This window comes from Syzygium oleosum, unplaced genomic scaffold, assembly GCF_021117445.2.
Source record: "Syzygium oleosum isolate NSW1041296 unplaced genomic scaffold, Sole_v2.1 Sole_v2.03, whole genome shotgun sequence".
Classification (NCBI taxonomy): domain Eukaryota; kingdom Viridiplantae; phylum Streptophyta; class Magnoliopsida; order Myrtales; family Myrtaceae; genus Syzygium; species Syzygium oleosum.
The window spans coordinates 9,599,504-9,616,515 of NW_026607487.1; the positions used below are offsets into that span (position 1 = coordinate 9,599,504).

General features: G+C 41.7%; 1 pseudogene; it reads left to right on the forward strand.

Annotated features, from left to right (window-relative positions):
• The first annotated feature begins 3,496 nt into the window (after positions 1–3,496).
• LOC115679281 (transcription initiation factor TFIID subunit 7-like) lies at positions 3,497–9,259 on the forward strand (annotated as a pseudogene).
• The last annotated feature ends 7,753 nt before the right edge of the window (positions 9,260–17,012 follow it).

The following is a 17,012-nucleotide window of genomic DNA, read 5'->3' on the forward strand; positions in this document are numbered from 1 at the left end:
TCGGACCGGGAGATCCGGTTGAATCGTCCGACAGACGGCGAGCGATTTGGACCCCGGCCCGGATTAGATTGAATCGGAGATAAAGGTCGCCGGATAGATATTACTGAAAATTAGATCGGTACTTGATTGAACCGAGCAATCCGATAGAATATTTTCGTATATCTAGATTACAAACGGCATGAAAAAAAAGATTCGAAAGACCCGGTAAATTGCATGATGCAGTGTTTTTGTCCCTTCCTTTCGGTAAGATATGAATGAAGGCACAGCAATATGCATAATTTTTTTTTTTGGTCAGAACAATATGCATAATTTGGGTCGGTAGTACAGGTACGAACTAGTTTTATACAATAGCGAACAGATGAAAGACTAATCTAAGTCAACGAATCTCGGTTAAAAAAAAAAGACCAAATAGAGGTTGGCGTATATGAACCAAAAAGATCATAATATTTGTGGAGGCATAGATGGCCATGAAATACATATTATAAATGTGCGTACGATACTCACCGGAATCAAACTCCAGACCTCATACTCATCGACCCACCCCCATCCCTTTATTAGCAGGGAATTTTTCTTTTTCTTATTTGTCCATCTCTAATTCTTCTCATGCTCTACGCGAGAGTCGAACCCCGTACCTGTGATACTAGCGTCCCAACCCCTCCATCCCTTTACCAGCGGGCCGCATGTTTATTGACTCGATGGGTTACTCTAATGAGCCGTATTTTAACCGGTGTTTTTTCGAAGCCTAGGCCCAGTAGCCCCGCTACGAATGCGCGCTATCCAACCCAACTAACTTGCAGCTTTGCTTGACGGTCGAATCCAAACTTCTCTAGAGTCACGTCGCTCGCATTGTCACATAGGAGTATCGGAACCAAACCGAAAAACCGAATCGAGATACAAACCGAACCGAAAATTTCGGTTCGGTTCGATTTTCGATTCGAATTATCTAAATTAACCAACTTTTTTTTTTGTCAATTCGGTTTATTTCAATTCGGTTCAATTTCGGTTCGGATCGAACCGAATTAAAAGGCTTTTAGGGCTCCTGCGTCTGCTCCTTCTCCTCCGATCGAGGGACGCAATTTGTGCCCCCACCACCAGTGACAACGGAACTGAAGCCGTTGCTCCAAGAACCGAAGTCGACGATCCTGGCCAGGGGCTGGTCTCTACTCGCCCTTCCATTAAGAGTAGAGACCATCGCTCGCTCGAGGAAGCTCAAGGTCTCTGCTCGCCCTTCCATCAAGAGCAGAGACCGTCGCGTGAACGGCAATCCTGACCAAGGGCTGGTCTCCGTGCGACCTCACTCACTCGAGGAAGCTCGCTCGCGGCCAACGCCAAGACGGTGAGCGGAACCCATCCCGCAACTCTCGTACCTCTCCCCATCCGCGCTCGACAACACCCAGTTCGACAAGACAAACAGAGAGTGCCATTGAAAAAAGTCAACTTCCACGCAAAAAAAGGAGAGAGAGAGTACCAGTTGATGATGTGTGGCGCTTAGGGGTGTCAATGGGTCGGGTCGGGTTGGCTTCCACTACTACCTGACCCGACCCAAATCATAAGAGTTCGTGCTCTCTCTGACCCGAACCCGACCCGAATCGCATAGGACCCGTACTAAACATCCGGGTTGGGTCGGGTCGGGTTTTTGCATGGGTTTTTTGGAGGGTGCGTTTAGAAGCAAGTCTAGTAAGAACTTTTTTTTTATAGAGTGGGTATTTATTAAGCCACCCGTCACTTTGAATACAACTAAATTACTTGTGCTGAAATCAACTTGTGTACAAGAGCTTTTTAACTTAAACCGTAAGCTTTATCATCTTTAACGCCTGAAAAGAGTATAGAATCCAATTGCACTGTAAGCAGTAGAAACATCCAACAATCTAGTAAAGGAGCTCAATTGCCATAACAAATAAATACCTTTTCCCCCACAGAATTAAGCGATGAACTAAAAGACAAATGATTCAGAGTAGAGAATTGCGAAGGCTCCTCATTGAAGTTAATAGAAAAACATACAAAACCTCCTCATCGAAGGACGACCAAGATGGAGGCGGAATCAACGCCGGCGACCAAGGGGGAGACCAAGATGGCCTCGATTGAGGGGTTGTGGAAGGAGACGAATCGTTCCGTGAGAGAGAGAGTGTATCGCGAATTAATACTTAGGGATTTCAATTCAATTTTGGTAAACTAACATGTTTCGGTTCGGTTCGTGTTATGACCCGAACCGAATCGAAACAAGTCACAATACCCATTTTATAAATGTATACCTGAATATAGTAAGACTCGAACCAAAAATACCTTAAAATTTCGGGCCGATTCGGGTCGGTTCGTGTTTCGGTTCGGGTATTGTGTTTGGTTTTGACACCCCTAGTGGCGCTGGTTAAGGTTCGTGGGTCGAAGTTTCAAATCAATTTCTGGACACCCTTCTACGTGTACGGTCTTCTTCCTTCGCTCTCATCCTCCATTGTGCTTGCTTTGTGCGATTGGGTGGGTTCTTGTCATTTTGTGCTCAAGCAGAGTGAGCTAACAAAGTTGGTCTTGCGGAGTTGTTTTCTGTGTATGAATTCTTTTCTGGGTAGAGCAGGTGATAGAGAAGGTAATTTTGATTTTGACCAAACCGAACCAAATCGAACCGAACCAATTTGATTTTTCGGTTCGGTTCATATTCGGTTCAAGTGAGATTCGGTTCGGTTCAATGATACACCCATAACGGTTCTGTTCGGTTCGATTTTTCAAAAAAATCAAACCATTTACACCCCTACTAAAAATCCAAAATTAATACATTTGTGACAAATTTACCCTTCGTTAATGTCTGTTAAATTGGATTAATATCACGAAAAATCACAAATTGATAAACTTGTGACAAACAGAGGGATAAAACCCCAAACTGGTACATCCGTCAACTATCACGTGTCATCAAACTTAGCAATTTAACAGTAAAATTTAACAGAAACCAACGGATGGTAAATTCGTCACAAGTGTACTAATTTGGGATTTTTTGTGGTCAAAAAATTAGTTCGGGGTAAAATTATCACAGATGTACCGCTTTGGGGATTTTTGTGATAAAAAAAATAGTTCGGGATAAATTTATCACAGATGTACCAGTTTGAGATTTTTCATGATATTATCCCTTTAACTTAAAGTGCTTATAAATGAGAATAGATATTAATAAACTAAAATATTTCCATACTTTATCGCATTTTTAATCCTGACAACGTGCAATTTACGGATCAAGATTCCTGAGTCGGATTTCGACACCAACGTTAGATCACGTGGAACCAACGTACCTTCTCTCCTATAAGTAGACCGGCATCCATTGTACTTTCCCTCGATGCATTTCTGTCTCCCGACGCTATTGGTCCGCTTCAAAGCACACGGATCGCCACCTCATCGCCCCGCAGCCGTCGATAGGCTCCCCAATCCAACGGCCGATGCCCCCCCCCCCCCTCAATTCCAGCCCATCCCCGAGGCCATTCTTCCTCGCCCGGGCCCGAAAAAAAACCTCGCCATTTCATCGCCTCGATCGATCGATCGATCGCCTCCCGAGAAAAAGAAAAAGGAAAATTTTCCCGTCCGATTTTCCCGAGAAAAAGAAGCTCGGAGATTTTCCTCTTCGTCCTTCTCTTCCTGCGAGAGATTCGCGCGAGAAGAGAATGGAGGCCGGAGGGAAGCTGAAGAAGGGCGCCGGCGGGAGGAAGGGCGGCGGCCCGAAGAAGAAGCCGGTCTCCCGGTCGGTTAAGGCCGGCCTGCAGTTCCCGGTCGGTACTTGAAGAAGGGCCGTTACTCACAGCGCGTCGGCACCGGAGCTCCGGTCTACCTCGCCGCCGTCCTCGAGTACCTCGCTGCTGAGGTATTCTCCCCCCCTCTCTCTATCTCCGTCCTCGAGTATCTCTAATGAGCCGTATTTTAACCGGCGTTTTTCCGAAGCCCAGGCCCAGTAGCCCCACTACGAATGCGCGCTATCCAACCCAAGTAACTTGCAGCTTTTGCTTGACGGTCGAATCCAAACTTCTCTAGAGTCACGTCGCTCGCACTGTCACTGTGACAGTATCACACATCACACCTCGTCTCCGGCGGGAATCCAGCTCATCCGTCGCCGGCTCTGCGCGCCCCCTGCGGGTGAGTGTGATGTTGTTTTCGAGCGTTCCGATTGCTGTTGAAGTCTATTTGCTTCCTTCGATCGCTCCTTTACAGTTGGGAATTCGTGGCCTCTCGAGGGAGGGGGGTCCTTCGAGTCCTGAATTAATTAGCTCGATGCTACGAGTATATCTGGACAAGCTCCCAACGATGAGCACCGTGTGTCGTGTTCGTGCTTCTGTGATCTCTTCGTGAGTAATTTGCTCACTCTCTGTCGTCTTGGCCATCATCTCTAACTAAACCCAAAACGGGGTCAAGTGTGTTTGAGTATCAGTTTTGGTCGATAGCAATCTTGCCTTTTGCAAAAGCCTGACCACTCTCTGCTGCAATATGCGTGTGGTTCCTACTGATTCTTATGCAATCCATGGTTTGGGTTTTGAACTTGTTGTGGGCTTCGCTTCATTTCCGGATTGGGTGTTGATTGTAAAGTTTCTAGTCTCTGTCTCTTGCTGATTATGTCCAGTCTTTGATTCGTGTGAATTGCGTAATGTTGTCTTGTGGTTGGGACGATGTTCCGGTTGTCGCGTTGGAGTTTGGTTCCTCTGTTTGGCCATGATTTTGGTCGGGTAACATCGGTACTCTAGTCAATTTTTAATTTGGGAAATTACAAGAAGGCCTCAACCCTCCCTCCTGGAACGTGTTCCATTTTCGCGGTAGCCATCTGGGTCTTGTCATAAAGATTGGATTCATCACTGGCACCATTTCCCTCACAGTGAGTGGACTTTAACATAGTCCCTTCATGAGCTATGCTAAGGATGCTAAGAACTTGTGCTAGAACTGTTGAAGCTGTTGGGCAATGTATGGGAAAAAGACGGGTTTTAGACAATAAGGGCACAAGAAAGAGTTTCAGTACAATAGTACCGCAAGAATTTCATAAGATAGTTTCAGAAAATAAGCTCAATTCGTTGAAATTAATGGCCGCTTGCCGCTACAGGAGTTGACATACTAAAATGTGTTGAAATGAGGATAGCCTTGAGATGTTACTTTTGGCTATATGTATATGTACGTGAAGCTTGAGCTAAGATGGTGGAAATACTAGTAAGCAATAAGGCAAATGATGGTATTGGATTGGTAACTTTGCTTGAGGAAGTCTGGTTGATTGACAGTTGTTGGTATTGACTATTACCTTAAGGTGCGACTATAAATTCCCAAGGACTGATATTCTTATAAACGAGCCTTAAAATTTGTCTGAAGTTGGGGATGTCAATGCTATTTCAATGTAATACATAATCCAATGCGCCTGAATGTTTCGAGAACACATTGTCGCATGTTAGAATAGTTCTTATAAGCAAATGTTATTTTCATGTCAATGGTTAGCTGATCGAACTCTCTCTTGTCAAGAACTCTTTATAAGTATTTCAATTGATAGGTTTTTTACGTCTTTTACTGTATTTGCTAATTTTTTTATTGTGTTAATTTACTTTTTTTAAAATTTAATGTGAAGTTTTTATCCATGTAACATATACACGTGAAGAACTTAAAGTGGGTTAAATGGGTGGGTGTGGGTTTTCCTAAATTGGGTTAAATATTAATGTGCTTTGGTAATATGAATCGGGTTGGATATGAGTCACAATAGTTACATTGCATGGAAATGGGTCAATATGGGTCGGATCATTTTCGACCCGACACAAACACGACCCGACCTAACCCAATTGACAGCACTAGCACTTGCCCCAGATTTCGATCGAACCCATCGTCCACTCGAGAAGGAGAAGAAGGAAAAGTGTCGGCATTTATTTTCCGAGATCCGTTCGTCTCTTTGTTTGTGAAGGTCTGGGTTCTGTTTAGACTCACGTTATGTGGTAGTCAACAGCTCAACATTTGCACGTACTGGGTGGACGATCATTTTACTGTGCTTCTCTTGTCGTGTGTTTTGTTTTCGTTTTTGCTTCGGTTAGATTCAGTGTTTGTGTTGGTCATTGGCGGAGTCAATTTCGTGTTCTTCTTGAGCATACATTGGCTCTTTGCGTTTGCACACCAAGTTTTGTTTTAGTGTTTGATAGAAATGCAGTGTAGATGGTAACCTACACAAATGACTCATTTCTAGCAAAATTGTCAGTCAAACCTAAGCTGATGCTCAATTGAGACATGGTTCCAGAATTTGGGAAAAATTATGAATTTGGAAGTGATGCCTAAATGCCATTGAAACTTTCTGGTGCTGTTAAATGATTAGTTTAAGTGCAATTACACTAACAGGATTCTTCTACTGTGGCTTTATTGCGGATCAATATCTACTACCTTGAACATACATAATCTTGAGATCATTGTTTCCTAAATTTTAGCTGCCTCATTCTTTTATGCTGAAGCTAGCCTCATGCTATCAACATTCACCATCCTTAGATATGACTTTTTGATTAATACCATGTTTCTAAGTCATTGTATTAACTCTCTCAATAAACAACCTTTTCCTATTTCCCCTGCTTTCTTGCTTCTTCTTCTTTTTTTTTCACTATTCCCTTTGGTATCAAGGACTGCGGTGGAGCTATACTGCTTTGGAGTAGTTCTTGAACTTTTGCTGATCTACTTTTTAAGTTTAGATTAATTAGCTGCCCTTTTTGTGTGTTTAGGCATGGAGGAACAGTTCATTCTCAGGGTTCCGCCTTCTGTACCTTGAACATATGGCTCCTAAATTTTAGTTGCCTCTTTCTTCTATCCTTAATCTTGCCTAATGCTGCAACGTTCTCCTTCCAAAATATGACTCTTTGGTTAATACCATGTAATCAGAGAAGTTGTAGTTCTTTCAACATTTGCTTATCTACTTGGATTAATTTACTGGCCTTTTTGTGTGTTTAGGCATGGAGGAACAGTTCATTCTCAGGGTTCCACCTTCTGTTGCTGAGCGAATAGAACTGCTATTGAATGAAGATGCATCTACTTCTGATGACAAGGCGTTAGATTTATCTTTCTCTGGTATGAAACCTGTATCACCCGTGTCTATTAAAAAAACTACAAGCATTTATGAAAAATGAAGCCCCCTAGAATAGACAAGATGTGTAGTTGTATCTCTTATCGTTAACTGTCTGGCAAGGCTCTCGATTAGGATTATAAGCTTATCTAGGAATAACTCTTCTTGAAAGGAAGGCGTATTCTATCTGTGGATTCTGACATTCCAAATGGAGAGTCTTTCCTTTCTTGGATGTTTGGCTGGATCCGGATGGACGTCTCATTATATTGACATAATTGGAATACTAGTGGTTATACTTTTTCCAGTTAGGCGTAGTTTGTTCTATTTAGTCATTATCATCGTGTCATATTGCATAAGGTTTTACATCCTATGAAGGCTTTGCATATTTTGGTTGCAAGTTTATCTTTTAATTCCTTCTCTTGGCAGAGGATGGGAGGACTGGAACTTTTGTCATTGGAAATGACCATTTCACTGCCTCTCTGATGGATCTACCAACTGTTGTGGAGTCTTACAAGACCTATGATGATACTAATCTGATTAAAACTGCAGACATTGGTCAGGTGAAGGGCTCTTTTTAAGAGTTTCCGCACTGTTACTTCATTTGTGAACCTTTTTCTTAAAGGTAACTCATGTACAGATGATAATGGTCAGAGAACCAGGAGATCCTGCCCCAGATGTGGTGGAGTACAGGCATGGTCTGACTCCTCCTATGAGGGATGCACGCAAGAGAAGATTCCGTAGAGAACCTGACCTAAATGTAATTACCACCTCAGTCTTCTTTGAGAATGCATCTATCTTTCCTTCTACTTGGGGGAGTGGAGGGAAGGGGAACTTGATTAGGAATGGTAGGTTAGATGTAGGGTCTGCTATCTAGTGGTGAATTGCATTGTAAAACATAAAGTATCTGCTAAAGTTGAGGACATAACATTAGTAGAATTTACTGCATCACTGAAGTGGAAGCGTTGCCTGACATGGATTCGTAGACATACTAATAAATCTAAGTTAAAGTAACTGGTTCATGTGTGTTGAAGGCAATATCAGGTACGTATAGGTTGTAGATTCTAGATATATAATCACCTCATCTTCTTTACTTGCTGCAGCCTGAGCTTGTGCAGCGTGTTGAAAAGGATCTGTTGAACATCATGGCTGGTGGGACAGCGGAAAATGCTGATATCCTTTGATGCTAATTATCTATTTCTTGATGTTATAAAAAAAACTCATATCTATTCCTTGATTATAGTAGTAGGCATATCAACATCTGCTTGCTAATTAACTCATATCTGTTGCTTAGGTCCGTTAATATGGGTTTTTGGAGTGCCTTGTGTGCTTCAAGCAAGGCTTCATCACGTTGATTGAGGCATCTAAGTTGTTGAATCGACAATCCCTAAAATAAGGTCAAGGGATGAATTGGTAATGCATATTAAGTGCAGATATTTTAGCTCTCTTTTAGGTTATGGGACAATTAGCATGTGAACCGTCTTTATTGCACAGATAGCAACTGCCATCTTGGATTCTTCTTCTTTGTTTTTTTGGGTGGTATCTGCGGATGTGCATCTAGCTTCTATCACCTTGGTTGAGGCATCTACGTTGTCCAATTGATGATCACAGTAGTAAGGTCAACAAATGAATTTATGCATATTAAGTAGAGAAACTACGGTTCTCTTTTGGCCTCTTACGGCACATTTAGCATGTGAACCCACTTTATTTGGCAGATGGCACCTGCCATTGTTTGATTTTTCCTTGACATGGTGCTGTACATGTGGACATGGCTGAGCAAGAGGAAGACGGAGATGAAAATTCCCGCAAACCAGGCAGGAAGACTGCTCCAAAACCCACTGCAAAACCCAAAGTGCCAGAGGCTGAGACTAATGCGGCGGAACCTGAAAGAAGTGATTCTGATGAATCTGACGAATCGGGCTAATTTCAATATTTCTGTTTTCTCTTGCTAGATAGTGAGGTCTCAACTAGTTCTGAGAGAGGTGGGACTGTTCGCAGCGACATATATAGTTACCGCAGAATGGTGGCTGTCCCCTTGTTCATTGTTATTACATCAAACTAGTTATACAAATGTTGGGGGATGGGCATCTCGTGGTAATTATGGCATGTTAGGCTCCAAGTCTGTTCGCCTATGGTGTTACGTAGAAACGTAATTATCTTGAATATATTGACTATTTCTTTGTATTTCGATTGCCTGTAATGGATAAAAGAAACATCTTGTTCTTTCTTTACTAATTTCTGATCTCTAGTGGATTTCTTAGTAGGATTTAAACCCAGATGTAGATTTGACCATCTGTTAGATAAAAAAGATACCTCACATATCGGGATGCTTTGCTTTTGATCATGTCATGGTCACTGTGCAAGAAATTTCAAGAAAAATTTAAAATCTTCATGGATTTTTGCTCCGTTGGGACTTTGCTGGCTTGTGAAGTTCTTCTAGCTCGCTCTTTTCTGTTGTTACTTATAGTACAATGCAGGCCCTTGCCCTAGCCCTAGCAGCTAACATATTGGGTTGGATCAGTCGGGTGCTTAGCTGTGTATCTTCCTGGCCCATCTGTATCAGCTGTACCCTGCTAGGTCCTTAGACTGGAAACCTAGTCCATAGTTTGTCCCATGATTGTCTCAGTAAGCTTTTTTAATTCTGTTTTAGACAGTTGATAATCGTATAGATATCTGCAGAGCCAGCTAACGTCTGACTTCCTTGCTGGTTAAATCATGGAAACTTGTCTCGGGAATATTCTATGCCCCATGTGATTCATGCATGTAATGTGATTTTCACTGATGAAAATGTTCTGAGCTATTTCAGATCCGAGTGTTCCGTGGTACCTCCAATGTAGTCTCGGGTTCATTGCTCGTGATAGGTCCAATGGATTCAATCATTTAGGACTCTTATTTCTGGGGACCTTACGAGAACAGCAAGTGCTGCTTCTTTGTCCAGGAAAGTGCCCTTTTGTGTCGGGGTTCCGTCAGGACATCTTGTTGGATCATAAATCTTGCAGCATCTTCTTAATATCGGTTGGTCGAAGAAAATCAATATTTTTCAAAGTTGTTCACATTCGTGATAGAGTTATAGTTTAGAGAAAGATTGTGAAAGATCGCGAAGCGACCTGCCCTAGAAACTTACCAAATAGTTGTGACAAGATCGATGTTGCCAGATTGAGAGTTTAATTTGCATTGTGCTGATGGTGCGTTGAATGGCTTTAGTTTCTAAGTGGGCAGGGTTTGGTTGGTAGATTTGTGCAGAGATGCCAGCTTGCTCAGTAGGTAAGATGAGGGTGTTGAGTTTTGACTTTGTCTTTGTTCTTGGAAGGATACAAATCTCTAGCCTAAATCTGCTCTCAACTTAAAGAATCACACTTCCTTGGGTTATTAACTGGTCAGACCACAATTCTAATTAATGTTTCCACTGTTGAACTCAACTGGGTGTTCTTATCTCATCCTCTCAAGCTATTCTCCTTGGTCTTTCTGCCAAGAAGTTCAAACAACGAGCCTCCTCCTGTTTAACATGCGCTGGATCACATGAAACCCTACTTAGTCCAGTTCATTTGCACAGAGGAGGAAGAAAACCGACCGTCTTTGCTGGTTTTCATTTTCTAGGCCGATGTTTCTTGCTTTCTTATTGATCCATTTTTAGTGCTTTAAGACGCAAGTTGGTTTGGTCTTTCCATTATCCACTTTCCCCATTGACATTGTACTTAAAACAGGTGTACATAGTATGTAATTACCTGTCATGCTGTCACTTTATGATTATAGAACGCACTAAACGTGCTCTCATAGGAGCAAATGAAGCTGCTTGTGATCCTCCCTTCCCAACCACCGAACCTCATTTCTTTCAGAGACTCTTCTTTGAGGCAAAGAAACTAAGTATTGCCAATTTGAAGGGTCCGATTCTCTCGTTGCATCATGTGTAAACATACGGGATAATTATGTTAAAACAGTAGCGAATATGGAATACTTTTCAATGTGCACACGCATAGTTGAAAAAATATCATGAAAGCCCACCGTGAGAACGCATATTATGCAATTAGGAGGGGGACGAGAGGCCCAACGTGCTATAAAACTAGTATATACTTAACGAGAACGCGTAATGCTGCTTCGAGGAGTCAATGATTGTGATTACTCGGCTTCGGCCATGACAAAATTTTTTGCTCGTTGACCTTATTGTTGAACCCAACATACTGACAAGTCAAATGGTTGCTTTTTGCTCATTGACAAGTGGGGCTAACTATTCCCACGAAGGGCAGCTTGCAACTAGAGAAGACTGAAAGTAAATCAATGTATCTGAGGTAGGTTGGTTATGTGAGCCCTAATCAAGGGTCACACGCAAAGGAATCGACCCTAAAATAAAATCCCTTTTAGCAATCAAGAAGATCAGACGACGACAACGTGGACAAGCTCGAAATTTTTGAAATTAAAGACCTGCAGAACATCGCAAGTTGATCGTTTGAAAAGCGGTTTTTGCTTCCAATAATGCGCAAAATATGCGGAGAGGAGACTCGAAGATTAGCTTAGACTTAGGTTTTGGCAGATCACATGACTCGATCATGACAAAAAAGTGTGTCTCAGATTGATTTTGGTTGGATGCACATTCGTTTAGTTGGAGTTATCCAAAGCGTGTCTTGATTAATATGACTTGTCTTGGTTTTGATTAACAATATCTCGGACATAAGACAATGCTTTCCAGCACAAACGTAGTGTCCCAAGCCTAGGGATAAGATACAATATGGGCGTGTAGATTAGTTTATGCACTGGGGTTAGTTTTCACACTCTTTCATTCAGTTTGAACACTATATGATGAAATTGATGTCCAGAGATATATAGCCTTCTCTCTCCAAAGCCGTGCTTTAAGTAGATTTTCATTTTGATCGAGATCAAATACATTCAACGAATACGCCGAACTCGTCCATTAACAAAATGATTTGAAAAGTATGTAAGATTCATCTGCTAAATAGTTCGACGCACGAAAGTAGAATGTGCAATCGAGATCTTACTTTTATCACCGTTGAATTCCAAAGCGCCTATATCTAAACACATGGTAGTTGTTCTTTGAAATCAAGAACCCTTGAGATCACGACGTCTTGCTTTGACAATATACGTGCACATCACGGCTATAAGATAAGTTAGGTCTCGATTCATAGCGTGGAGGGATATGACCCCATCTAGAACTATCCTAATGCGGTTCAATTTAAGCTTTGTTGAATCACTTGCAACCTACTTAGTGGCACGATCGAATCGACAGCTCGGAACCGGCTTTGCATACATACAACGACCCTTCTTCTCAGCATTTTTCACATCCTATGCCCTTTAGGAAAGCGTGGGTCCGACGACTTTTCGGGTTTCACGTTGAGTATGACCTTTTGGACGTGGAAAATGGTCACCGATCCATCTCGCACCACCCCCCCTCCCCAGCTTTTCAGACGACGAGAAACAGCATCACATCCAGAGTGCTGTTCATTCAAATTATATGTATTTCCATCATTGGGGTGGGACCCCTCCCCCTCACAAGAGAAATGGACGGTGATTAGGTGATGCAGATCATCATCGTGATGGGGGGTTGAATCATGGTCAAATGGGTTGCCCACAAAGGTCCATCTGGTCCGATTCGGCGTGTCGTGAATTTCTTGATGAATAGTCGCAACGTTCTTAGAGATGCACTGGATGCAGAGATGCACCGATTCCTACTTTAGAATTATGCGAATATCTATGATTTGAGTTGTTTAATTCTGATCATCGATGAACTGATCGAGTTCGTAGGCATCGCAGTTTCTCCATCACGTTTGTAGTTTCATGGATGACGAAGTTTTAATCCCACTAGAGTCGGTGAGTGTTTTTTTTCAAAACCGATCGCTATAGCTTTTCATGAATTTACATAATAGTTATATACAAAGCGTTTTGTCATCTTGAAAGAAAACATTTTTTTGATGAAATGTGCATTAGGAGTGATCAGTTTCGGGTTGGGTAGGTCCCCACCCTAGAACCTAGAATTGAACCGGGAAAGATCGGTTCTCGATTTGTGGAACCGGGAACCAATCCACCTGGCCCTAGAACCGGCGATGGATGTTTTCCTCCCTTTTTTTTTTTTTGGTTTCCTCTATTCTCTAGAAGGAAATTACTATTTCTACATGGAAAGTCTAAAGATGATTCAATACGAGAATAAAATAACTATTTCTACAAGGAAACTCACATTATGTGAATTTAATAAAGGGTTTGGCAAATAAAATGTAAAAAAACGAAATATCCAGGTCCGGTTCCGTCGGTTCAGTCCAGTCTGGCCCCTGGAACCAAAAACTGAACCAATCCCCGTGGGAACCATCCAGGAACTAGCCGGTTCAATCCGGTTTCTAGTCGAACCTAAGATTCTCACCCCTAATGTGCACACAACGACATAACACGTGAGGCATGCACAACCCGACCCGCTCACGCGCTCCCACACCCTATTCGAATTTCATGGGCAACGAGTCTTGTGAGGTAATGCTATGTGGAGAGACACATGGGGATGGGTCCGGTGGTCCAACCGGCCAACCGGCCGGCCTTGAAGTCATGAAAGACTCCACCACCGCATTTGACCTTCCCCAGGGGGCGGCGCGTCCTCCTGCGTTGGGTGTGTGAGTGCATGTCAGCTCATATGGTACGTGACTGCTTAACTTCCCACACCATTCAACAACAAACATTAATCAAATCAAATTAATTATCATAGAGAGAGAGAGAGAGAGAGAGAGAGAGACGGAAAACTCATTCCCGGTTGAGATTCAGTAGTCCCTCGATGAAATCATAATCAAATTCGTGCCATCTAATCTATATACAAAACCTTGATTATATTGAGTGAATCCTATCCTAGATGGGACTAATGTCTGCATGGATGGAGTCGTGGAAAGGTCTCGCGAGGCTGGGTCAGGTTGTATCTAATCGTTTTCTATTTTTTTTTAAATATTTTTTCCGTTTTCTCAAATGATAATGTGGGGAGCTTTCTTTGTAGTTTCCTTGTTCAAACTGATATTATGTATATTTCTATGTTCTCTCCCAGTATTTATTGATTAAGTTATATAGATTTGAGATTAGCCTCGAGGGACAATCTGGTTAGGTAGCATTTAGATTGGCGAGAAGTACCAAAAAAGTACTAAACCTTATTGCATTGGTATTAATTCAATCAGAAACCTTTCAATTGGACAAATTTAGTCCTAGACATTTTCACATTCGTACCAATTCAATTCATCCGGCTAATTTATTTTCCTACTCAAATCCTCCACTCAAATTCCATTCAACCAAATCATTCTTCTTGTTGTTCAGTAAATCGACGGTTCGGTTTGGAGCATGCATTAGTTTTTATTTTTTAATATTTGAAAGTTTATTTTTATTTCTATTTGACAAACTAAATCTTTGAAACTAGAGTAATCGGTTCCTGGTTCCCAAAATTGGAAACTGGAGATCGGACCGGTTAGTCCTAGAACCGAGAACCGGTCCGGTCCGGTCCAATAGAACCGGTCACTTAGGATTTAGTTCACATTTTACTAATTTTTGTTAATGAATTTATGTCAATGAAGTTCACTTGGGGTTTAGTTCACATTTCACTAAATTTTTTGAAGAAAAAGAAAGTATATGTAGTCGGTTCGGTCCGGTTTCCCCTTGGACCGCCCGAACACCGGTTCAATTTTTAGGAACAGGGAACCGGACCGACACTGCTGGGAACCGGACCAGTCCAGTCCGGGCTGTTCCCGGTTCGGGCGGTCCGCTTTGCACGCCTCTATTTGAAACACACACACCCCTATAAACTTTTGAAGATCACGTGCAACATGTTAACCTTTTTTTTTTTCCTTAATTTTTGGAATTTGAAATAACATTTTGGGAATTTTGGCGATAAAGCCAGGTACTATCTTTCCCCTTTTTTTCTTGTAGCACCACAAATTTGACTCTTGTTCGATGTCAAGCTATCGATATGATTCGAGAAATGCAAATAGTTAACATGTAGAGTCATTTGGGATTTTCCCAAATCCGTTAAGTTAAAATTGAAATATTCTTTTCGGCTTTCAAAACTCGGGAAAGCAACCGTACTTTTTCCTATATTAAAAACACATATTCCCGTTAAGTTTTTGCCTTAGGGTTCGTTTGTTCGAAGTAAAATCATTTTCGGCAAATTGTTTTCCTACTTTCCGGTGTTTGAATGACGGAAAACTAATCAATCTACGAAAAGCGTTTTACATTAACCGAAAATAACAAGTTTAGATTGGAGGAAAATATCTTCCCCTTTCGACAACAAGGGAATCACTTTCCGTCAATTATCAAACAATCGAAAACTAATCATTTTCCTTGAAAATAATTTTCATGAAAAATATTTTTCTTTATCGTAAAGTTTTCAGTAAAACAGATACACTCATTAGGCTCCGTTTGTTTTTACGGAAAATAAATAATTTGAAAAATATTTTCATAAAATTGATTCGCTTGTATTGCTCATAAAAATGAACAAACGAAAATTATTTTCATCATTTACAGAATGTTTAGATATAATTGCCGTCGATAAAGATAACATTTTCCATTGACTAATTACTTTAAGCGATCAGTTCTAAGAAAATATTTTCCAAATCATTCATTTTTCGCGAGAACAAATGAAGCCTTGGTATAGAATTTCAAGGGCCGCGCAATTCGATTTTTTCCAAAACTCGAAACGCCTACAATTTCATGAAACGTAAGCGGTGGACACATATATTCGCATAAATAAAGTATTTTTTTTTTGGTCATTTCTGCTATAACTCAAACGAGCAGTAGTTTTCTACTCAAAAAGAGGAAAAAAAAAGAGTCGCACCAAACAAGTACAAAATCGACGAGTAAAAAAGAACAAATACGTTAATAGGCATGCGACCCTGCTGGTAAATAGATTGGGGAGCACACGTGGAGGTTTCTTATTGGGGGAGAGGCAGGGTGCGAATGGTAGCGATTCAAATCAAATTCTTCCATAAATTGATTTATGGAATTCTTGAAATTGATTTACGAAGGAAAAATCTGTTTGGTAAAACATGACTAATTCTGTCAAAATCTGTTTTGATTTGTTGATTTTTTTCACCTAAAAAATTTAAATTTTAACCACGCAGGTGGCTATTAGCCGCGCACTCTTCCTCTCGCAAAGGTTGAGTGTTCGAATCCGGTGCGCGGGGTGACTTAACCGGTGCACGTGTGTGGTGGCTAGCACGTGTCGCCCCACGGTTTCCTTGGTGTCGGCGTGGAGTTCCTGGGTCATAAAAAAATTAAATTTTACTCAAAGTGGGTGGCCACATGTATTATAAGCCATTCGTAAAGTTTTGAAATTTTTGATTTTTTTAAATTTTTTGGCACCTAAAAATTTAAATTTTCAAAGTGGATGGCCGGGTATTCTAAGCCATTTTGTGAAGTTTTGAATTTTTTATTTTTATTTTTTGGCACTCAAAAAATTTAAATTTTACTTCAAAGTGGTGTACGGATATTAAGCTAATTCACGTGGAGGTTTCTTATTGGGGGGCGGGGAGAGACCAAGACGCCAATCCAACGAACGTTAAACCTGTGTCCGAACGTTGACTTTGGATGGTGTTGCTGACTTCTTCTTCCCTGTCGGTCGAGTTCGTGTTGGATACGCTCTTTGCCCCCCCCCCCCCCCTTTTTCTTCTCCTCTTTTCTCTTTTCCAACAACGCACCCCAATAAAGAAAACAGAAGAGAAAGGCAAAAAAAAAAGGGGGCGAAAATGCGTCGGCACTTAGCTAAGCGCGTTCTTCCTTCTGGCCTCTTGGGAACTTTCACAGTAAAAGCGCAAACCCCCAACCAACCAGACGACCCCAAATTCCTTCCCCCTCTTTCCCTCGTCAAATTATTATATCTTTGCCTCACTTGGTGGGGCTGCTGGCCAGCTGTGAATGCTCCTGGGAGGCGGCGGACAGCTCGAGACCGAGGACGTTGCGAGTGTCGTTCTCTCTCGAGTTCGATTTTGACATCGATGGCGTTCGTTTGTTTCGAGAGGTCGAATCA